At 44.3% G+C, this 24,747-nt stretch overlaps 1 non-coding gene across 1 annotated transcript; it reads left to right on the top strand.

Moving 5' to 3' along the window:
• The first annotated feature begins 1,768 nt into the window (after window positions 1-1,768).
• On the top strand, window positions 1,769-1,875 carry LOC118987535 (U6 spliceosomal RNA). The gene has a single exon (XR_005066590.1). It is a non-coding gene; the product is annotated as a U6 spliceosomal RNA (small nuclear RNA).
• The last annotated feature ends 22,872 nt before the right edge of the window (window positions 1,876-24,747 follow it).

Here is a 24,747-nt window from a genome sequence, read left to right as displayed (position 1 = left end):
TATGGGAGTTTATCTGGGCTGCTTTCCTCCCCTTCCTTCCCCTCTGCTTTCATTCATCCATTCGTTTTTATGTTCAGTTCCCATAGCACCAAAGGAAGCTTCTGAGAAATGTCAGAAAACTGAGCATGTGACAGATGGAACTTCAAGGTCCGACTTGACCTGAACTCTTCACCCTTCACCAGTTCCTAAAATGTATTTAGAATTTAGCCACTTAGTTCATCTGGCTGGTTCACAATCGACTAATTCATACTTACTCTTTGTCATAGGATTCCCCTCCATTCACCAAACATTCTGTGCTTCAGAATAGGTTTAGAGAATGGCAGTTACCTTTAAATTTGCAAGATACTCACAGACAGGAGAATGCAAACAGAAGAATGGGGTGATTTAGAAGTTGAATTTCTTTGATTCAAAGAAGATGAGACTTTACCAAAGAAGGCGAAAGGGCAGAGTTCTGTTTCCTGTTCGAGAACTGGCTGACTAGCGTCGTCTCTGTGTCATCTGAGAAAATGTTTTACGACAGGACCGCAATTCATGCAAGACCCAACCTGACCACATAGTACGTGACGTCCCTGGACTCTTATTGAGGTCTGTGTGAACCTCCGTGGCAACCTGGCCTTCAATAAGTGTGATTCTTGCAATATCAGTGTGATATGTATGCCATTGACTAATTTTATTCTTTTTGGAGAATGGGAAGTGAATGATAGCCAATTGCTAAGGAAAGCGCATACCTCCCATTTAGTTCGGTGAGTCATGGAAGGTGTGTGGTGTCCTCAGGAAGCAGCAAAATAGCAAGGGTTTAGCACTCAGATGCTTTTGTACTCTAGGTTTTGGTGCTGCTGCTGCTGCTGTTGTCCTCATTTCTGTTTCGCCATCAATGGTGGCAGAGGTTATTGGATAGGCCTTGGCCGGCTCTCCAGGGCTGCTGCTCTGCCCAGTGACTCTATCTTTCCTGTCAGCATGCTGATCATACTTGGAAATTATGAGTCAGTGAAATGTAGCCTCAAGCAGTGGGGGTGGGCAGATTAGGAGGGAGAGTGCAGCCAAGACTTCCTGTACCAACTCAGGGTCATTATCTTGGGGGAAGATAGGGACTCCCGAAGGCAGTAGGAACACTCTATTCACCTGGCATTTGCTGTGTACAAAATACATTTAGAGAAAGTATGAGGAACAAATTAAAAAGCAAACAGATTTAAACCTCTTGCGGATGTCAGGTTGGAGCTTTGAGAGCCATGTTATAATATCACTGTTATTGACACCTTCCACTTGCTATTACTTTGTGAGACTCATTAACTATTCACATTTGTCTGCCCTCATTCAACTCCTAGCAAGTGCAGCTACAGTCCTATTTAAAATAATAGAGTGAAATTGGTAACATTACTGACTTAACAGGAAATTAGAAGACTTACATCCACAGAGCTTAGGTAATTGACACCAACAGCACTTTCCTTGTAATTTATGCACTCTGATTGATTTAATTCTCCAGTCAGTCCTAAAAGATTCTCTGAAGCATATTTAGCCATCAGATTACTGTGCGAAGGAATTAAATGAGTACTACCCTGTTTGCTATCTGTTCCAGAGCTGGCAAAAAGTTTCTGCTTTTGGTCTGGAGCTCAGGAGTCAGTCTAAAATTATAACGTTCGCAAGGGTTTGGCCTCAGAACACACCTCTGTTAAGTGACGACTATGAATTTATAGGAAGAAATCTCCTTCCTGGTAACAAGGACACAATTACAAATGGGTCATTTATTTATGCTTTAGCAGTACTTTCAGTGCTCGCTCCAGCAGCACATGGGCTAAAATTGGAGCGAGACGGACAAGGCAAGCACAGCCCCTGTGCAAGGATGACATGCAAATTCGGGAAGTGTTCCATATTTTTCTAATTTTATACATTGTATATGACGTTTCCCTAGAATACCCTAAAAACATTCACTTCCCTTTAATTGTGCTGTTTAAATGACCCCTTTCCAGGTGTTCATTCAGTGTGATATTTGCATCATACTATATGCCCCTGATTTATGCTCCCAGCTCCCCTCCCCAACTTAATTAACAATGCAGAGTACGGGAGGTTTAATAATGAGGAAGAAACATTAAATGTATGTCTTCTGCCCTAGACATCTCATAAAACAATGGCAAAGTGGAGGCAGTAAACCTGCAGTGTTCAAGTAAATCAAGAGTGTTAGTTTGGGCTATTTACTTAGAGGAGGAGGCATGGTCCCGATCTACCTGCCCGATCTACCTGCCCGTTGCTCTAGCTTCACACACCACCATGTTCCCTACGATGACTTTTATTCAATCTTGTGGAACAGTCCAAAGTCCCCGACACTCATCACCCTGTTCACACACCGGGGCTGCTGTGCTGGCTTTCTTCTCCCTGGCTCCTCCTTGAAAAGTCAGTTCCAGGGTCACCGCCTCCCAAATCCCTCTGTGATGCCACGGTCTCTTTCGAATCTTCCTCCTCAGTGTTCCCTTAGCAGCCCGTGCCGGAGCCCATCTGAATCTTTTTCACGCAGCATTATTCATGTGGTTCGCTGGTTTATCACCCCACCAGACCGTAAGTTCCTTGAGGACAGGTTAACCATGAATTTTAGTATCTGTAACAACAAGAGTCCGAATAGAGTTGACAAGTGTTTCCCAAATGATCTGTGAGCAGAACTCTTTGAAATCCCAAATTTGTATGATGCCACTGTTTTCAAGTAAAACCTAAAATTGAATCTTAGACATTTTTAGTCAGAGTCAGAATTCTTGTATTCTCACAGAGCAAGGGTCTCAGGCACACCCTGGGCTCCAGATTCCTCACTGTGAAGACCAGGGAACAGGGCGGCCTACAGCCTGGCGGAAGCACTGGCTGGCACAACGCCATTCATCTATCCTTATTCTGAAGTCCTCACTGCTTGCTGAGGTTAGAAAGCTAAAAACATTGCAGGTAGGGTTTTGAGAATCAGATAAACTTGAGAGACTTCAATTTGAAGTGAGAGATGCAGGTCTGTGGGGGAGGTGGCCTGGGTCTGGAGCCAGCAGCTCAGCTGCGACTTCCTGGGGCGTCAGAAGACCTGACTCAGCAGCTTCTGCTCCCGTGGAAACAGGCCGCTTCCCGGTCAGGGTCAGGCGGAGGGAGCTGGGGCTAGGGTCTGGGAGTTGGGCCTGGGTGGTCGCCGCAGCCTAGAGCAACGAATAATTGCTCTACAGGTAGTAAAATCTCTTTAGTGAATTGGCACAAGCATGAAAAATTAAACAAACAAGTGAAAAAATGGAGTAGTATAGAATAAAATGGAATAGAACTAAAATTTGAGAGCTTCGCCCCTAGCAAAGGTGAATCTGTTTTATATGCCTGTTTTTTAGTTCCATATGTGTGTGTGCATACATTTACATATGCACATTCTGAGTCATAATAGAAAATGTACGTCTAGCCACGAGTTTCAATTACAAAAGTTCAAGAACATCTGGCCTAGGGCCTTACCTTCATCATTTTCAATAATCTCCTTAATTCTTTCCTGTTTAAACTATCCAGAGGGGTGTGTTGTTTTGTTTTTAATCGGCAGAACATCTGTTCTGGTGCCCATCGGGCAGCATATATAGGTGTACCAGACTCTTTTTCTAAGTAGCGAGTTGCAGGGAGAGGTGCGTGCAGCTTATTTCAACTAACAGCTTCCTCCTCTGGTTTCTTCACACACTCCCCAACACCTTTTTTAATAAGGACAAGACAAAAGTGTAAGATGTAAGTGCATGTTTGGGGGCTTCTAACTCTTTCTGGTTCCATAGCACATTCTGGTAAGCACAAGGAGAAATTGGCACTTAAAGGATCTGAAGAAATGCTTAGAGAACTCTTGCTTCCTCTCCTGGCCCTCCTTGGAGAGAGGGGACCTGGGCTTAGCCCGAGGAGACCAGTCCACACCCACACACTTCCCCAGCTCCGGGGCTGAAGGGGACCTGCCCAGAAACAGAAGGGTTCCGGACATCCCAGGAGGGATGCACCCAAGGTGACCTAAAGGTCGTAGTGGGTGTTGGGTATAATGGTGCTGTCCGATATTTTTTAATAATTATTTTATGGTTGTTCAATACAGCTGTCTGCTTTTCTCCCCACCACTGTACAATATTTTAATATGATAAAGAAGCAGCATAAGGGGAGAGTGGGCAGGGCTGGGAATATAAGACAGAAAACTGTACTTGAACAATAATTAAATTAAAAAAATAAAATAAAAAAGAAAATACTGTAAAGGACATATGGACAAAACCAAGGGGGAGGGTGGAAGCAAGGGAGGGAGGTGGGTTTGGAGGAGTTGGGGGGAGGGGTGGGGAGAAAATATAGACAACTGTAATCAAACAATAAAATGATTTATGTTTTTAAAAAAGAAGAAGCAGCATAAAGATAAAGCAGCAATGTGCAGAAAAGTAAAATTTTGTGATGATGGAGACAGGAACAGATTTATACACTCTCTAAATTGCTGCTCAGGGCAAAAGGTCAGTGGACAGCCCAGGATCAAGCAATTTAGGTACCCTAACAATTCTTAGTCTCTTCATTAACTTCATGCTGCCTTCATGCCTTGTTTTCTCCCAAGAAGGGGACTAGATAGCTGGTGGACAGAGGCAGAAGTGAGATTTTTCTTTTGTCCTTTTACATTGCTTGTATTCAGTATCATATACAACTATTACCTATTCAAAATCAAGTTAAATGTCTCCAGCACTTCCTCCCCAATCCATACTCTCAGCTGATGGCTTTGTCTATCACTTCAGTGAGAAAACTGAACCATCAAAAGACTTCCCTCAGACGCCCATCATCAGCCAGTGCCTAAAACAGTGCCTGAAATATAGTCATCAACTCCCCAAGTGTCTGCTGAACATCAGATAGGCTTTCTGCAGCCTCCCAGGGGTCCATCCTTGGCCTGTGTTGTAAGACCTTCTAGAGCTACATGCCGTCCTGACTACCCAATGTCCATTCGAATGGCTGCTCTGAGATAGCCTGTGCCCACATCCAAATCCTAGCCATTGGCATCCTAACCATTCTTCAACAGGGTTTTCAACAGGGTTCCTTCCTCATCTCTCTGTCAATCCTTTTTTTATCCTTTTAAGCCCTCAGTCACTTCTTCCCCTCTTTTAAAAAAAAAATAAATTCACCCCTTTTTAAAGATTTTATTTATTTATCTTTAGAGGGGAAGGGAAGGAGAGAAGGAGAGAAATATCAATGTATGGTTGCCTCTTGTGAGTCCCCTGCTGGAAGCTGGCCTGCAACCCAGGCATGTGCCCTGACTGGGAATCGAACTGTAATCATGTGGTTCACAGGCCCGAGTTCAATCCACTGAGCTACACCAGCCAGGGCCGCTTCTTCCCCTCTTAATACGTAGACATCTTGGGACTCACAGTGACCTCAGTAAAATGAGTGAGACTTGGGACTTTGTTTCACACCATTTTGCAGCTCCCTCAACACTTTAGACACACTGCCTACACATCGCAGATGCTCCATAAATGCCTTTTGACTGGCTGAGGACATCTTTATAAATTCACGTGAAATTCAGCTCCTGGGAATCCTGTGAGAGAAGTGGGGCCTAAGTTCCCCTCCCCCCCGTCCCCCTCATGGAAATCGGAATTTCTTAAATGAAATTTAAGAGAGCCTCAGGCTTCCTTGGCTTATTTCTGCCAAGTGTTAATTACGTGTGGAATCTAAGGGGACTTCCACATATGCATTACAAGGGACATTATGAAGGGACATTAAAAAAGACAGCTGTGCAGCAGGCAGACATTCTTTCCTAAACTATCCAAGACCTATATTTTCTCTAATTTGCTTCTGGGAGAGATGTCTTTTCTTTCACACATTTCATTTGCGCTTATTGAAAACGGAGAACATATTTCCGAGAAAAACCCTTTGTGTGATTAGCTCTTTGCATTATCAGGATTCCTAAAGACAGTGGAAACTTCTCAGTCATTTTCTCTGAGCTACCACTGCTAATATATTATAGCTCCTGATTTTGTTGTCTAAATCTTTACCCAGCCCAAACTAACCAGTGTGTAAGAGTATCTTATTCCAAAAGACTTCTAAACACATCGGTTATTTTAAAACCACCAGAATATGCGTGTGATCGTGAAGTAACAGACTAAAGCAGACAGAGTACAGTACAGTTTATCCAGTGCCAATGCGTGTGATCGTGAAGTAACAGACTAAAGCAGACAGAGTACAGTACAGTTTATCCAGTGCCACCGCTTGACGGGCTACTTTTTCCAACTTTAACACTGATTCCAGCTTTGCTGTCCGTGCGTGCCCCAGGTGAGACTGGGTCGCCCGCCTTTGAAGCTGCTTTGCCAGCTTTATTAAAAAAAAATCTCTTGTTTTTCTATCATCACAATTTTTTAAATGTAAACTGTATTAGCTTGATCATGTACCTCATTCACCAGATTTGGTACCAGATGATTTTGGGCTGTTTCCCAGAACTCGAATCAAACAATGAACATTTGCCAACATTAAAACTACTTCAGAAAGGAAAGTGATACAGGCCCCGAAGGCAATTTCAAAAGAGGAGACACAAAGGAATTTTGAGTAATGGAATGAGCGTATTGTTGCCCGGGGTAGCTTTTTTATTTGGGACAGCACCAGTTTGGAAGTGGAAGAGCTCATATCTTTCTTTAAAATCGATCTCCTCATCTTACATTCACATTTAATATTTGAAAACTCACTTCCAACTGAGAAAATGTTCTTGTGGATGAAGACACCGGGTCATTTCTTAAACTGTTTGGGAGAAATTACATCCTGCCAAATTAAAAAAACAAAACTAAACTAAACTAAAAACGAATAGCAAGGAAAATATCATTAAAAAAATGCCCGATGGTGGGAAGTATTAGAACCATGTAGGCCTCGAGTCAAGTCCTGGCTTAACCAGTGCTTGTTTACTGTTCTGGGTAATTGTTTAATCTTTCTAAGATTCTGTTTCCTTGCCTATACCATGAGGGTTTATTAAATAGCCCCTTATGTAAATGATTTAGTACAGGGCCTGGCAAATATTAGGGTATTAGGGTATTAGGTACTCAAAAATGTTATTTTTTTTCCCTTGGAGAACAAAACATAATTTTTTAGAAAGAGATTGTTCTAGGGCTTAGAAGTTTTGAGTTCGAATTCCAGCTAATCAGTAAGGTGACCTTGACCAGATCATTCAAATTTTCTGCGGACCTGTTTTCAAATTTCATTTATAAAATTTTAGTATTATCTGCTGTGGAAATTAACTTTATGTGTCAACTTGGCTGGACCACAATGACCAGATATTTTCTCAAACATTATTCTGGCCCTGGCTGGTGTGGCTCAGTTGATTAAAGCTTGTCCCATACACCAAAAGGTCACAGGTTTGATTCCTGATCAGGGCACATATCTAGGTTATGGGTTTGGTCTTCAGCCAGGGAGCCTATAAGAGGCAACCAATTGATATTTCTCTCTCACATCCATGTTTCTCTGTCTCTCTCTCTCCCCCTTCCTTTCTTTCTAAAAAAGGCAGTGAAAAAATGTCCCTGGGTTAGGATTTAAACAACAACAACAACAACAACATTAATCTGTATGTTTCTGTGGGGTGTTTTAGATGAGAATAACATTTAAATCGATGGACTCAGAGTAAAACAGCATGCTCTCCATAATGTGGGTGGGCTTCATCCTCTAAGCTGAAGCCCTGAATAGAAAAAAGACTGACCTCCCCTAAATGATAAAGAATTCTGCTACCAGATGGCCTCTTTGGACTTGAACAGCATCAGCTCTTCCTTGAGTCTCCAGTCTGGCAGCCCACCCTGTAGGTTCTGGACTTGCCAGTCTCCATAGTTGTATGAGCCAATTCCTGAAATAGATCTCTCTCTCCCCCTCTCTCTCCCTTAAATATATACATACCCCATTGGTTCTGTCTCTCTGGAGAACTCTGACTGCCACACCCACCTCAAAGAAATGAAGGAAGTCATGTATGGAATGCTGCTTGCTATAGGACCGGGGCATGGCGTCTGTTTGGGAAGTATGTTTTCTTTCCTTCTTCCTTCCCTTTGCTCTTTGAACCTTGGTTTTCTCTTCTGGAAAATTAAGAGGTTAAATTCATGGGATACTTTCTAAAGCTGCTTCCAGCTTTGAAAGTCTGTGTATGTATGGAAAACTAATTGCTTGGACTGTAACTTTCAAATATAGTCGTGGTTAGATTGGGTATCTGCAAGGGGAGAAAGCCATGGGGGTGTACCAAGACTACTTATGTAGAAACAGATCCTTTCAGGGGTGTGCAAAGCGTTAGGGGGACTAATGGGGAACTCCTGGTAGCCCTATATATATTCTTATAAGCCTGAATGCTTTCTCGGTGGTTGGGGGAAGCAAAGTACAATCTCTCATTCTATGTAAAAGTAACAGGGGAAAGTACCTACTTCACCTGTGAGGATTTTTACATGCATCTCTGTGCACACACTGCAGCGAGGAGAGTCATTTGATGGATTCTACAGAATCTCTGGCTGGTGGGGCTCGGTGGATTGGGTGCCAGCCTGTGAACCAACGGGTCACGGGTTCAATTCCCAGTCACAGCACATGCCTGGGTTTTGGCCCTGGTTACCCAGCTGGGGACATGTGAGAGGCAACCAATTGATGTGTCTTGCACACTGATTTTTCTCTCCTCTTTCTCTCTCCCTTTGGCTCTCTCTGAAAAGTAAATGAATAAAATCTTTAAAAGAAAGAACCTTGGGGATCAGGTTGAACACTACCACTAACCCTCAATCTCTGAATTTAAGGTCCAATATGTATTCTTTAGAAGGAGAAAAGAAATACCCCAGATTGTGTTTCAACTATATTCTCAGCAATTCACTAGAAAAGTTCCCTAGTGTATTTTAGGACATAAGTGTTATTTCCTTTCTTGTCTGGTGAAGTGGCAAGATACTTAAACATACTGGCTAGAGTACTTTGGGGTCTTTGAGTTTTTAGATGAAATAGTGAGAAATATCCTTTGCAAGCTCTCTGGTGTTATATGAGCATAAGTGATTACTATTCTTACAAGACATACTCAAGTGATAGCAGCAGTTTGAGATTCAAGTGAAAGAAGTCCGGCTAAGAGGGCCTCCTCCCCAACATTTTGATCCATATATTCATTCTGGCACACACTGGGAGCCTTTGTCAGGAAGGCCAATGCATAGAGTTAGCAACTGCTCACACAGCTTGAATTGCAAGTCTCAGACAAGGCTTCCTGCTCCTCAGTCCAACTGCCCACAGCCTGCCACCGGGGCTTGGGGCCACCAGGCTCTATCCTACCCAAATCCGTGATGCATCGGTGCCACACTAGGCATAGTCACTGTCACAAGAGTTCACTGCTTGAAGATTCAGTGCTACTCTGTTGCCTGTAAGATAAAATTCAAACAAGTTAGTACAGCATACAAAGCCATTGAAAAGTAATGGTTTTGTTTTTTCTCTAGTTTCATTTCTGCTGTGATTCTTGACCAGTCTTACATGGTTCAATTTTAGGTTTCAGTCTGCAAACTTTCATTCCCAAATTTGTATTTATTCTGCAAATGTTTAATACACACCTACTAATGAGTGTTAGTCACTGTTCTCAGCATTGGTGATATATCAGTAAATAAATCAGAGCTTACGTTGTATGGGGAGACAGGTGACAGACACTATACAACATGTTAGAAAGTGATGAAAACTGTGGGAAAAACTAAGTGTGTGTGGGGTTGTTCCGCCAGCAGAACCCCTCCCATCCCCCTGCCACTGAGGATGAGAATAAATCTACCAAGGCATGATCTGCTTGGGGATGAAAGGGGACCAATCTCTTAAAGGAGAAGGGCCTTGAGTCTGTTTCTCAATGGGCTTTTATTGGATTTAATTTGCATAGGAATATAGGGCATATATGTAAAGCTCATCAATCATTGTCAGGCAGTAATGATCAAACACTAGAAGAACTACAACATTCAAAGAACTATGAGGGCTTATTCTGAGTCAGGGCCAGATAGGTAGAATGACACCAAAGGGCTATAAAACTTTGGGCAACAAATTCAATTTATGCTGGGATCCTTATCATTTAAGTGGAGTATTCTTAGCAAAGCAGTTTTCACAGGATTCTATGCATTCTTTCTTCACCTGATTGCCCTGGGGAACCGCCCTTTTAGCACAGGGCTGCACCACCCTCCAGCAGGGTTTCAGGCTTAAATCAGGTGGGGGGTGTGGGCAGACAAGAGATTAGGAGATTTTTTAGAGCTAGAATGAGACTCAGGCTATGACGAAGCCAAGGGGTGAGGGTCCATCACCCCTTTTCTATAGCCCCCTAAGTCCTTCCCTGATGACCCCTTTGTGACCGTTCCTGTCTTAGGTTGTCCCTCCCTGGAGGAATCTTACCCATCCTTGACTATCCAGCCATCCTCCAGGGGCCAACCAGGGTGAAGTAAAGGGGGCAGAGGTTGTGCCCCTGCTAGGAGGATAGACTTTGTCTCCTTAATGGTTTATGGTCCCAAGGTCTTTTTACTCAGCCTTAGCCATAGCAGGGTTACAGCTTCTGAAACCAGGCAGGGCAGTTCCCAACAAATAAGAGCCTAACTTGTGCTCGGAATGAGAATGGGGCACTTTATAGAAGGGCATCAGGGTACGCCTCCCTGAGAAGGCAAGGGAATGTTTCAGTCATGCAGCACTGCTGTAACAATAGCTAGCTGATATACGGAGCAAACCATGCAAGCATCTTGGAGAATAGTTTTCCAAGCAAAGGCAAGGGCTGCTTCAAAGGTCTTGAGACAGGAGTTGGCTGTTGTGTTTGGGAAACAGCAAAGAGGCTGGTGTGGGGGAATGCAGTGAAAGCAAAAGAGTAAAAGGAAATTAGGTGGGCAGTGGAACCAGATGTGGTAGTTCTGGAGTGCTGCTCTAAGGACTTTGACTTAGAAATGGAAAACCATTGGGGGATTTGGGGCAGGGGAGTGGCATGATCTACATACATTTTCAAAGGACCCCTTGGCTACGGTGCTGTGAACAGACTGAAGTGTAGAACTGGCTGGACCCACTGGGAAGCCATTGCGATAGGTGAGAAAGGATGATGTTTCAGACGCAGCAGTAGAGGTGGTACGAGGCAGTCAGATTAGGTATTTATTTTTAAAAGTAAAGCCCATAGGATTTGGATATGGAGTGCTTTATACTCAAAGGACCAAAGATGGGTAGAGTGGAGGAATCAGTAGGAAGATTGGGGTGGTGCTTTCAGTTAGTAAGAAGAAAAAACAGTAAAGGGTAGTGTCCTGGATGTCCACTGTGGAAAGTATTTCCAGAAGGAACCAATAATCAATTTTATCAAATGCTGCTGATAACTTCTAGGTGCCCACTGAACTGAAACCTGAAGGATACTGCTGCGGACTGAATGTTTCTGCCTACCACCATCCCCCCATTCGTATGCTGAAATCCTAGTTCCCAACATAACGGTCTATACAAGTGGGACCTTTGGGAGGTGATTAAGTCATGAGTGTGGAGCCTTCAGGAAAGAAATCAGTGCTTTTATCAGAAGATACATGAGAGAGATGATCTCTTTCTAAACCATGTGAGGAGGACGCACCAAGAAGTTCTGCAAACCAGGGAGCGAGCCATAACCAGACACTGAATCTGCTGGCACCTTGACCTTGGACTTCCAGCTGCCAGAACTGTGAAAAATAAATTTCTGTTGTGTAAGCCATTCACTCTATGGCATTTTTGTTAGAGCAGCCAGAATGGACTAAGACAAATACGGAGGAGCCCATTCTACAAAAGACCAGAGGGTCTTCCAGGCATAGGAAATCAACATCAAGAGTAGAGGTCTCAAGGTTAAGAAAGGATGGACTGGTAGACGAAGAAAAAGTGGTGTAGTGTGGCTGGAGTAGCGAGAGCTGGGGGGAGGAGTATGAATGCATAAGGGGCCCAGATTATGTAAGGCCTAGGAGGCCAGGGTGGCAGGGTGGCAGGGTGGCAGGGTGGCAGGGTGCAGGTCAGATGTGCAGCAGTAGAGACATCTTTTGGAGGTAAACAAGTTGATGGATTGAATGTGGTAAATGAGAGAAAAGAACACATCGGGCTTGCTTCTTTAACGTAAACAGCCAGGGGGTTGTGGTACTGTCATCTAGAAGGGAATGTATTCAGAAGAAAGATGGGCTGGAATATGATGTGGGGGTGGGAAGCAGAGAACTGGTTGGAAAACAAGAGAGTGGCATTAAGGAAGCCTCAAGAGAAAGTGTTTGAAGAAGGTGGAAAACAGTCAACCAGAGAAATGCTGCTGAGAGAGGGAGATGTCCTTAGTCTGAGCGAGAACTCGCTCTTCCAAAGCCCTCGAAGCTCCTCTAACAGTGATTCTTCTCTGCCTTTCTCCTTTCTTATCTGACAAATTGCTAGAGGGTTGGGGCCTCCTTTTCTGTTTACTTTTGTATCCCTGAGCTCAACAGGGTGCCTTAGAAACAAGGTAGATGCATGAAGAGCTCCAGATTGAAAATAACCCTGGGAAGGAACCACCCCAAGGTGCTATCAGTTGAGAGATCAGCTGGCAGATGCCAGAGGGAGCTGGGAGGGCCCGGCACGACTGCCCGAAGAGCCTTACCCAGAAGTGGTGCACCACAGGTCCCACTCAGCCTTACTGCGGGAAAAGCGTTGTCTCCTTGGAGCTACAAAGGGTGTTCCTGATAAGGCAGGGCCGGGAACCTGACTCACAGACACGCATTAGCCGGCTTTTGTCTTTGGATCTGAGTGGAAGTGACTCATGGGCTGGAAAAAAACCTTTTGGAAACAAATGAGGCGGGGGGGGGGGGGGGGGGGGGGGGGGGGGANATTCTCAGAGAAAATGTGGATCTGCTGTCCCATAAATGTTGTTGAATACTGTACATTTCTTCAGCCTCTCTCCAACAGAATCGCAAGAGGAATTATTAAGCCTGACAATTCGCTCATTTTCTCCAAGATTTTTATTATATGCAATTTAAAGGGGATAAAGTTTCTCCTCTTTTCTCTTTCTACTCACTCGAATAAACCCTGATTACCAGTGGGGCTTTTAGAAGGACTGTAGCAATAGGCAGTGTTTCCCCTTCACCCAGTTGAAGGCGCCTGATCGGGCCACCAGGGCACTTCCTGTCCACTGAATCCTTGCTCAATTAAATGTGAAGAGAATTTTCAGAGCACTTGGTTAAGAGGCACTGGAGCATACTCTTGGGGGAGGGGCTAAAAGACAAAGCTCTGCCCTCTGGGGGCTTATAGTTGGGGTCGGCAGCTAGTCTTGACCTCAAGATGTCTTGACCTCAAGATACCGTACAAGTTAGACTAATACATGCCACGTTGATATATTAATTAGGACTTTTTTGTTGCATGTAAACAATAAGGAGAATTTGTGATAAGCAAAATACTGGATTGCCACATGCAATCTGGGGCAGGCATGACAGTACCAGGGCCACAGGAACCAACACTGCCAACATTAGGTCAGAGGGCTATTCCCACGCCCATTCCCACCCCCACTCCCAGCTTGTCCCTCAACTCTGGGCTCCGGTCTCCACCTCTGTCTCCATGTCTCTCTACCTCTATTCCGATCTCTGTCGTCTGCTAGGTCTTTCCTCTGCAGGATGGGAACCATGGTTATGCAGAAGAGGCCCAAATTTACATTTTGCAGTTTTGCCCTGGGGAAAAATTGACCTTTTCACTCCCAGTTTAAAAATTCCCCAAGGCTTATGACTGGACTGAAATATGTCAGCAAGGCGGGGGAAGAGCGGAGTTAGAGGGGGAAGAGAATTTGGGAAGCTGCAGTGAACGGTTAACTTGAGGTCAGAGGCACATTCCCCGCCCCCACCCTGGCAAGGAGCCCGCTCTGTCCGAAACCCAGTGGGGTGGGGTTGTGGGGGCGGATCTGGAGAGGCCTCCACCGAGCCAGGAGTGGGGGAGGGGATGGGTTTAGAAAACAATGGGTTCAGCTCCTGCGCAGAGTCGGCATGACAAGTGTAACTCTACTAATGTAGGCGAAAGGCTGGAATATTTTAAAAAGAGAGTCAGTCCCTTCCTAAACCAGGCTTTGTTTTAATCCTCACAACAGTTATGAGGGGATTACTGCTGCCCCCGTTTTACAGATGAAGGATACGGAGAGGTCAAGCACTCGGCCCACACTCACACCGCTGAAACGGCAGAGTAGGATCCGGAACCCGGCCTCTGTGCGGTTTGCAGCTCACGGTGCTTCCACAAACCCAAGGCAGGGGGGGACACAACTGCAGGCCCTAAGAGTGCGCCGGGCCTGAGCCTCCTGGGATTTCAACAGGTCTAGGAGACGGAGCACGGGGCTCCACCTTCAGACAGGTCCCTGGGCGCCTGGTCCCAAAGGTGCAACCAGCCCGGGTGGTGGGGGGAGGGGGCCAGGTCTGGGCCTGGAGGGGAATGCCACGCCCCAGTTTGGAGTGCTTTCCTCCAGATCCCAGTCTCTGCGTTCAATTCCTTTTAAGGGCAACTCAGCCTGGTTCCCACCTAGCCTGGAGGATGACAGATTGTCCCGTGGTCAATTTGCCGGGTGACAACGGGAGCCTATAACTCTGCACCTGCGCTGCCAGCGCTATAAACGAAGCCAGTCATGTCCCATAAAATGTCACCACTGCTGAGGTGCAATTTCCAAGGTGGGCTTCTGCAGCGTGTAGTTTACCACGGAAATCGACCCCCGGATCTGCACATTGATTGCAGCCGGGGAGGACGTATCTAGTGCAGGGTGGGGGAAGGGAGTAGGGAGGGGCCCCCCATTCTTGTTTTCGGCTCCCCACTTTGGAACCCGGCTCTGCCCTAGGGCAAAAGCTTCGGGAGGTCGGGGTCGGCTTCAGTTGTTTCTGCTCGAAGAGTTGGGCCAAACGTAAACACCAGAAAAGCAGGAACCAGGAGGCGCGCCTGGACTTGGCTGTACGACCCCGACGCCGCCGCGGCGGAGCCTGAGCGCGGAGCCGCCGCCGCCCCTCCCCCTCCAGGCCCGCGAGCCCATTTTCGCTTGGCCGGTCCCCGCGCAGCCGGATGGATTGCGCCCCACCCCCGCTCCTCTGCTCAGTCATTCAGACTTGGAAAGTCAATAACACGCTGACATCATCAGGGGTTTGTGTATTATTACAAGGCTACTTTCCAGAGTACCTGGCATTATCTAAGAGAGGAGCACTCTGGCTGCCCAAGAAAGGGCCTGGACACGGGGCCAGGCGGCCTCCGGGCGGGGCGGCCCCCTGAGCCAGGTCTTTTCCTCGGTGGGGAGGATCTTCGGGCACCATTTAGAAACAGATCATGAGCTTTTGCTGCACTAAATGCAGAGGCACTTTAGATATCAATACATAACTTCATTTTGGCTTGGGGTGCACTTATAAATCATTCTTAAGTGACCTCCATTTCTACCAAAGACATCCACTTGGTCTTTAAGAAGCGTTTTTAGTGATCCTCACAAAGGAAAAGAAGAAAAAGGGCATCTTTTATGACAGGAAGCTAAAGGCTGATTCTTTGGAGACTCTTGGGGCTGGCATATGAGATTCTCGATTATGTAATCGCCATCATGGGCGATTAGGTCTTCTCTTTCTCTCCAGGGCTGGGTGGTTTGGTTGCTGTGTTTTTCTTAAGCCTTATGCAGAGCAAACACACACATAAAAAAACACGTCCCAGATTTATGGCGCAAAACCGCTCTCCAAAGCAAATTGCCTTAGAAGAGTGTCTCATTTGGAAGAAGGGAAACAGATGAATTTGTTGTTAATTAAGACTCCTTATCTTTCTACTCTGGCATTTCCTTTTTCTAGAATGGGTTTTTAAAAATAATTTTATGCATTTTGGGTGTTCTGTTCCCTCCCCCTTACTGTAATAGCTTGTAAAAGTTTAACTTATTGTATAGATTACTGTTCTTTTGCTGTTAACACACGCACATTAAAAAAGCTGAAACTCAGTAATATGCAACACGGTACTTTTTCTTTTTTGGCCAGACAGGCCATTTCTTTCTTTACACACACAGGGCTGATCTCATTTAAAATCTCTTAGTGTCTTCAATTGCAAAACAACAATAAAAAAACCCCAAACTCCAAACAAACAAACAAACAAACAGCAGCCACCTAACTACTTGGAGAATGATAAGCAGAGAGCAGTTCTTCACTGGCCTGATTTCCTCCCTCTCTACCTCAGGCAGGAGAGGTCACTGATTGATGTGAAAGTCTTCAGAGCTCCCCGGGGGGGAAAAAGCAAAGCAGCCATGTTGCTCACAATGTAGCAATTTCCCTATATGTGTACTTGATCATTTCAGGAGAATTTGTGGTAGATTATAACCACTTCCCTCCAGATGGTGTGAAGAAAAACTCCCCACCAGGTTTGCACTTCTAAAATCACCTTCCCCGGGCCTGTCCTACATCCCTTCCCCCACCCCCAATCTGCCCCGGGAAATTCCCCTTTTTGAGGTGTAGGCAGCTGGCTAGGCCCAGTGCACCAGCCCCCCCCAAGATAGATCAGTAGGTGTTCTGTGGGTCAGTGGAGCTTGAAGCTGCTGAAGGGAGGAAAGAGCCAGGGGTGGTGGAGGATGGGACTCCACCAATCTACGCACAGTTTACTTAGGGGTTTTCCCTTAGCTCATTAGAGAGGAGTGCGCAGACCTGAGAGTTTGTCCCTTTGATGGTTAAGGTGAAGAGGTCTTTAAGTCTCTAAACACTTCCTTTCCTTGCCTGTTGGCCCTCTGCCCTTTGCCTGAGCCATCTTAGATGCGACTGACCCATATACACATCCTTTGCTAGGCAAAGAAATCCGCCACATCACTCTGGGTGTTGAATTTGGATAACTGACAACTGACTTACTGTCCTGGAGGTTCATTCCAAGCAGGGAGAGCAAAAGTCAGAGGGTTGCTTGGGCAGGAGCTCCAGGATAGGAACTTGCTTGCCAGCTATCAAGGCTCCAGAACTAGGTGGCTGACACCTTTGCCTAACAAGGAGCCCTACACTGGCCAGGAAGAGGAGAGCATACTGGGGAGATGGAGAACCCAGAGGCTTGGTCTAGGAAGAGTTCCCTATGTGTTCCAAGAGGCACACGCACAACCAGCAGGAGAGTGCTGTTTGCCCCAAGGTGAGGATCTTACCTGGGTTGGTCCTTATGCACCAGTGGAAGACGAAAGAACTCCAGGTGACCAGTGGTATCAGGCTACTCCTCCCATAGCTAGCCATGGAGGAAAGTTGGTGACCTGCAAGAATAACATGAAACTTCCCTATTTTCTGGGGGAAAGAGTTGCCACCTTCTGGGTCTTTACTGCTAAATATTTGTCATTTGAATAGAACCGTGTGCATTTTAATTCCTAGGCTTGTGTCTCTTCAGGTTGTCAATGTGAAGACTCCAGAGACTGACATTCAGTTATCAGCCCTAATTTTGGTTTAGAAAAGGCGGCATCTTCAAGTAGTCCCTGTACTTTGATGAAGACCAAGGCAATGCTTTTAAGCTCTCTGTGGACAAGATCCATTGCCTGCTGAAATTTTGGTTTAAAAATGTTGTGAAATAAATTTAAAAAAACATAATAATATAAGCTCGATTTTTTATTATTAGGTTCAGAAAATTATATTCACCAAAATAATCTGTCAAATTACTATGAATGTTTCGCACTGTTCTCAGTTGCCCCGTGGACTTCATTGTGGAATATAATAAGCAGTTCTTGGATCTGGGACCTATTTTGAGTAGCGCTGGAGCCGAGGTTGCATACTGAAGGTCCAAGGGCTAAAATCAGCTCACATTTGTGTTTAGGTTGGCCCAAACCATTTTTTTAAAAATTGGATTGAAAATTCAGAGGTTTCCCATAAAGATCCAGCTTTTCCTGAAAAGTGAAAAGCTTCTGCAACACAAGCCCCGTTGGATGGTGCTGAGTAGCAGCTTCCCCTTTTAAGCCACACATCTCTAGGCAGGGCCCCTCATTTCAGCTACCTGCTGGGCTGCAAAGGGTGTTTGACTCTGTGTGCCCTTTCCCAAGGTGCCCCTTTAAGAAGGGCTTCCTGGGTATTTTCCTAGTTGTCTTCTCTCAGGGGAAGACCATTCAGCAAAGGTCAAACCAACCAGGGTGGAGTGGCTTTGAGACTACTGTTAGCACAGGGTTTCTGTGGGTCCTTGCATGCCCCAAATATTCTCTTTAGATTATAGTGGATAATACATTTCAAATGTATATGGGTCAAAGTCGTCAGATGCATGAAGATGACATTTTAATGAATATAAAAATTCATTTAATGATTTTATAAGTGTTACTACCGGATTTTCATTAGTTAATTCTCTACCTGAGAAAGTGAAGAGAAAAGTAAAACAACAACTACCTTAAAAAAATGTTCAAGAGGTGATACCCCTCATGAAAATGTTGGGGACTGCTGTGCTATAACACTTACCATCTTCAGACTCTTATCATCTTCAGACATCTACAAGACCCCTAAAAAACCCCTAAAAGAATGTTGAAACACGATGTGTCCTCAGTTCTTTTAAAAAATAACAGCTGCAGTTCTTTTTTTGAGATTTTACTTATTTACCTTTAGAGGGGAGGAGAAGGTGAGAAACTTCAATGTATGGTTGCCCTCGTGAGTCCCCTCCTGGGAACTGGCCTGCAACCCAGGCATGTGCCCTGACTGGGAATTGAACCGTGATTGTGTGGTTCACAGGCCCTCGCTCAATCCACTGAGCTACACCAGCCAGGCTAAAAAATAACAGCTACAGTTTTGCATTATAAGTTAAAGTTGTTGCAAAGGATATAATATCCAGTGTGTTGCAATGATTGACATTGTAGAATAAAGCTGTAGAAAAGTGTTACATCACTCTTTTTAATGTACCCAGTGAGATGCCAATATTGTAACAGTCAGATACCCATCACCATTCACTTAAAAAATATAGGTGTTCTTTAACACTGGCGGGTTTTACATGGTTTTTCTCCTTGAATTAATACAGCTATTCCTATTGGGTCAACAAAATAAATATAAATTTTAATTTCAAAAATTCTGTGTGACTATATGCCTTTAAGTTAATTTTTATTGACAATAGATTGTAATGAGGCGAATATGGCCTTTCTTCCAATTACCTTATGGATTCACGGATGAGGGTTCATTCTCTCACTTTTTATTCACACACTTGCGTAGAAACAAGAAAACAGGTAGATGGAAATAGAAGTCATTTTTTAATAGCAATTCATCTCCAAAATCTCCATTTGCCATTCTTTCATTTTTTCATCTTCTTCAGAATCATTTGCCATAGATAAATGATTTATCCCAAATCACCTGTGATTAGATTCTACTTTGGTCTTGCGGGGAGCAAGAGTAAGAAGGCACTTGCTGCAGGCTGAACATCTGTGCCCCCCCCCCCACTTATATGCTTAAACCTAGTTCTCAATGTGACAGTATTTGGAACTGGGCCTTTGGGGGGTCGATTAGGTCAGGAGTGTGAAACTCTCATGAATAGGAATAGTGTCATCATAGAAGAGATTCCAGCAGGATCCCTTTTCCTCCCTGCCATGTGAGGATGCTGTGAAAAGCCTGTCAGTCATCTATGAACCAAAGCAGGCCCTGAATCTGCTGGTCCCTTCTTCTTAGACTTCTGGCTTCCAGAACTGTGAGAAAAAAATGTTCTGTTGTTTATAAGCCACTGTGATATTTATTATAGCAGCTCAAACTGACTAACAGCAGCTGATGAGCAAAGGTTTTATTTCAAGTTATGATCATCATTTGCTTTCACTACACCTTTGCTCAGCCCCAGGCCATGGACTACAGTACGACTGGGTGTGGATATAAGGTATTCGAGTCTTTAGAAAAGTAGCAGACCAGATAAAGCAGTCAGCTTGACAACCAGCTCTTCATCAGATAAATAATACTCATAAAAAATTGAGGGAGTTGATTCACTTAAAAATACCCTTTTCTGTGTACCCCTTGAAAAGTCTTCATGTATCCACGGAAGTATATATATACCCCAATTTGAAGATGGCAGGCTGAGAAAAATGTCAGGTCCTCAAGTTCTTGGGGTAAAAGGGAGGCACCGGGAGGTCAGTGCTGTTTATAATGATACATATTCCTCCTGTTTGGATTGTAGGCCCAGTTATTATCTTGTGGCCCATTCTAGGGAAGCTCCCTGCAGGGCTTCACTAAAGAAATTGTGAAGCAAAGATTTGCTGAGAAGCCTCCAGCTCCCTGTGAAGGTTCCTGGTGGTTTGCAGCAACCTGGGCTTTTCACACAGTTATATTCAGCATGTCATTAGCTTTATTCCGCCCTTATCACTGGGATTCTAGTGAGAATGTGTCCACTCCACCCCACCCTCACCCTCCAACCCCTTAGACTGATTTAAAGAAAATCCCTATTCCTCCCTAGGTGTGGTCAGCTGTTTCTCCCCTGAATCCCTTCCTCATCCCCCATTGCTCTAAGCATCTCCCCCTTTTGCTGTTGCTTTAAAGAACGTGTTCTTAAGTTAGCCAATAATTTTTAGAGCTGGTAATTTTCAGAGATTCTCCTTTGTTCTCCTTTTAGTTCTGGGGCTTTGAGAGACTTTCATAGCTAAAGTTGCTCCTGGAGGGTAAGCAAGTGTTCGCTGCTCCTGACCACTTAATCCAGTCTCGCCAAAGAGAATTCTGAGGGCCTCAGAAAGTCAGGACCGCTCTGGAAGTGGCCTAGGGGTGTGGGTCCATTAATAAGTACACCCGAGAAACGCAGTCCAGGATGTGTGAAGCACTTGAAGTAGTTTGAAAACAAATGTAATCTACAGGTCTACTACTACACTTTAGATCTGGGATCATGTTAGATTTTTCTAGGTATATTTCATTCTTCACCACACTAAACATTGAGGGAAAGAAAAGAGAAGGGTAGGGTGGTTTTTTAAATAAAATTTTGTTTGAAATTTATAAGCACCCGGAATGCCAGGCATTCTGAACACACGATCTCATTAAATCCTTTCAATACCCATGAGGGTGGGAGGTATCGTTATCTCAGAAACAACGGGTGCTGGACGCTTCCTCCAGCCTTTACTCCGGGTTTCCCTCCCTGACCACTGCAATACTTATTACGCTACTGCAATTTCCCAATATATAAGGAAGAGCGGAAATTGGGCATAGATCTACTTCAGAAAATAGTGTGTATGTAATTATACATGAATAAATTTTTCTAAGATAATGTCAAGGTATCCCAGCTAGGGGGTCTGTCTAATCCTCCTGGTCCCTGAAAGCTTGATTTGCATTTCTAGTGGTGCTTTAACAAGAGATTGAAGACTATGAAATATTTCTTAAATTATTTTGTTTAAACCATTTAAGCTGGTTATATATCTTCCAAAGTAGATAAGGAGACATTTTATTTTTCTAACACAATTGACATTTAAAGTTACATGAACAATAGGATAAAAATAATGAATCTGGACTAATCGAATCAGAATAGTGATAAATAAGAGCACAGCTTAGGACCTAAGATGTCCAACACTTGGCCTACACCGGCATCAGTATCCTTCAGGGTACTGAAGCCAGGTAGCTTGCGACATTACCCAACAAGAGAGAATAAGTGTGAGCAGGAAGACGAGTCTAGCCCGAGCTGGGTAGCTCAGTTTGTTGGAGCATCATGGTGATATGGCAGGGTTGGGCGTCTGATCTCTGGCCAGAGCACATACAGGAAGCAACCAATGAATGAATGCATCAATAAGTGGAAGAACACATCCAAGTATCTCTCTCTCTGCCTCCCTCCCTCCCTCTCCCTTTCTCCCTCTCTTTCTCAAATCCATAAGTAAATAAAAAATAGAAAAGATGAGTCTGTGTTTTAGACAAATTGAATTTGAGGAGCTTCTGCAACAGCCAAGTGGTGATGCCCATTGGATTCATGGTTCTGAAACTTAGCAAGAGAGCTAGACGGTGACAGTTGCTTACACGCTGGTGGTGGTTGAATCTACTGCAGGGAGGAGAGCCCTGGGAGAGCAATCTAAGGAGAATGGAAGAGAGCCAGAACACAAACCTGGGGAGCATGTAAACTAAGACTTGAAAATATAAGGCAGCAAAAAAGATGAAGAAGTAGCCAATAAAGGGTTACAACTAGAAAATCTGTTGTTTTTGCAAGGAAGTTAAGGGTAGTGGGAGAATTCGGCAGCATGAAAAGCACCCAAGGGATTGGGGAGATAAAGACCACTGGAACTGTCCCAAGGAGATTACTAGCCATCTTGGCACGAGCAGTTTAGAAGGGAGTGGACTGTGGGGCTGAGGAGGCAGTGATCAGACATGACTTTGTAATGACGTTGGCATTGTGAAGGGCACTGGTTATAGGAGGAATTTATTTTTTAAGGAAGGGGACTACATCAGCATGTTTACAATGCTGGTGGTGGCAAGGAGCCAGCAGAGAGGGGGAGCTGGAAGGTGGGAAGAGAGTGGGAGCAAATCACAGATTTGAGGTGGGAGGAAATGTCAGAAAGGATGAGATCTGGAGGGCAGTACAATTTGTGATGCATCGAAGGTCTCCCTTGCTTATACATGCTGGAGAGATATCTGAGTGTGGAAACTATGTCTCTGTCACAGATGGCTGGCCTGTCTAGTCTGCTCACTAGTGTTGGACCACTCCACGTGGTAGCTCTGTATTTCCACTTCTAAACTGACTTTTGGTACTTAGTGATTATTTATACCCCCCAAATGTTAATATAGTATATTTTTTTAGGCAAAAGGGTAGGGCATTAGGCTGCGATTGTAAGAGAAAATAATCCCAAACTGGAAGATGGAGGATTAAAGAGGGCAGCTGCTACCAAGTGTCAGGGCTGTCTGTTAATGTGTCCAGATGCAGCACAGTCAAGCCAGTCGATCAGGAAACAGCCCAGGTGTATCATTAACTGGCTTCACTTTCCAGGTCAGCTGTGCTGGTGTGGCTTCTTCCAAACATGATTTAAAATGTGTTTCCACAGAGAAATCTAAAGGTTGGCAATTTATATATTCAGAAACCCCAATTACATACACAGAACCACTAATGCACTATTGAGATGTTAAAAAATACTGGCTAATAAGAGCAATAAGAAATATTTAGATGTTCTTCACAAAATTCTTTAGTTTGTTGACTATTGTTTGCCAAATGGCATTATGACCAAAGAACAATTTTATTTGTCTCTTTCCACAAAATGTGGTCTAGTTATCAATCTGCCATAAAGAATACGGGCAGTGATATAAACTGTGTCTAAGTGAGAACTCCCTGATCCAAAGGACTTTTGGGACTTTAATTGAATCCACTTATTAGCCTCTCTTGTCAGCACAAGCTCCTAAAGACTATATACCAGAATATGAATATATACCCAGGGCTAGAAAGTTCATGACTCTGTTTATTAGAAGAAAGTTCACTGTTTTAAATCTTGCTGACAGAATTCCATCCAAAATATTTTGCTACAGTTACCGAATGACTAGCAGGATGCTTTCATTAAAATTGGTGTTAGTGGTCAAATTTTCAATGGAAGTCAATAAGAAATTTACTTAATGGAGAGTAAAAACTCAGGCTCCATCTCAACATGTAACCTAGAAGTATCCTGACTGTTATTGTTTGTGGTGGAGCTCTTCAGCTGGTAAACAGGCCCATTCAATTTTGTTTTTAAATGCCTCTTGCACCTATGTCAGTTTCTCCTCTGTTACCACCTGGTCCAAGTCTTCATATCTTGCCTGCCAATCGCTCTCACGACTGTCCAGTGGTCCCTCTGTTCCTGGTCCCTCCCAACCTCTACCCAACTATGTCAGGGGGAGGTTTTGCAAATCACCACTAACCTTGGGTCATTTTCCTGTTCATAAAACTAAGTGCCTTGATATTGCTTCCTGAATCAAGTAGAAACTTTCATTTTACTAAAAGTTATTTATGCATATCTAAGATTATGTGATTTGATGAAACATCCCTTTTAATGGCATTATATAATAGTGAGACTGGGTTCTGACCTAGGTAATGCCCAGGTAAGAAAGGCATTAAGGAACTGTAAGAAACACAAAAGATTTTGGTTCAAACCAGGGTCATTCAGAGCCTGGAGCTTACATGGCTTGGGGATTCTCTTTAAAAAAAAAAAAGAATAGTTTCCAGCCAAGATGGAGGCATAGAACTTTGCTTCCTCACACAATCAACAGAAGGATAACAACCAATTTAAAAACAAAAAACAACCATAACTGTCAGAAAACTGAACTGTATGGAAGTCCAACAACCAAGGAGTTATAGAAGAAACATTCATTCAGATCAGTAGGAGGGGTGGAAATGCGAAGCAGGGTGGTGAGGTCTGGGTTGGTGAGGTGGCAGCTAGTGGACCAGGCAGTTCCACATTCTTATCCAGATAAACCAGGAGGAACAACTGGGGAGTACGACAGACTGTGCAACCTAGGGTTCTAGCAAGGGAAATAAAACTTCAAACCGCTGGCTGTAAAAATCTGTGGGGGCTATGGCAGTGGGAGAAGCTCCCAGCCTCACAGGAGAGTCTGTTGGAGACATCCACAGGATCCTGGAACATTTATAAGCTCACCCGCCTGGGAATCAGCACCTAAAAGGGCACCATTCACTTGTGGGAAGCAAGGGGAGTGACTGAGAGTGGAGTGAGAGCCAAGCAAGTGGCATTGTTCCCTCTCTGACTCCTTCCTGACAACGTGGCAAAGTGGGTTGCTCTGCCCTGGTGAATACCTAAAACTCTCCCCCTTACAATGTAACAAGTGTGCTGAGGCAAAGAAATATAGCCCAAATGAAAGAACAGATAAAAATTTCAGTAAAAGAACTAAGTGATGAGGAGATAGCCAACCTATCAGATGCAGAGTTCAAAACACTCATAATCAAGATGCTCAGAGAAATGATTGAGTGTGGTTGCAACATAAAGGAAGAAATGAAGGCTATGCAAAGTGAAATAAAGAA

This window comes from Sturnira hondurensis, unplaced genomic scaffold (assembly GCF_014824575.4).
Source record: "Sturnira hondurensis isolate 20B ecotype Veracruz unplaced genomic scaffold, ASM1482457v3 Scaffold0005279, whole genome shotgun sequence".
Lineage (NCBI taxonomy): Eukaryota > Metazoa > Chordata > Mammalia > Chiroptera > Phyllostomidae > Sturnira > Sturnira hondurensis.
This window is presented reverse-complemented; position numbering and strand designations above follow the sequence as displayed.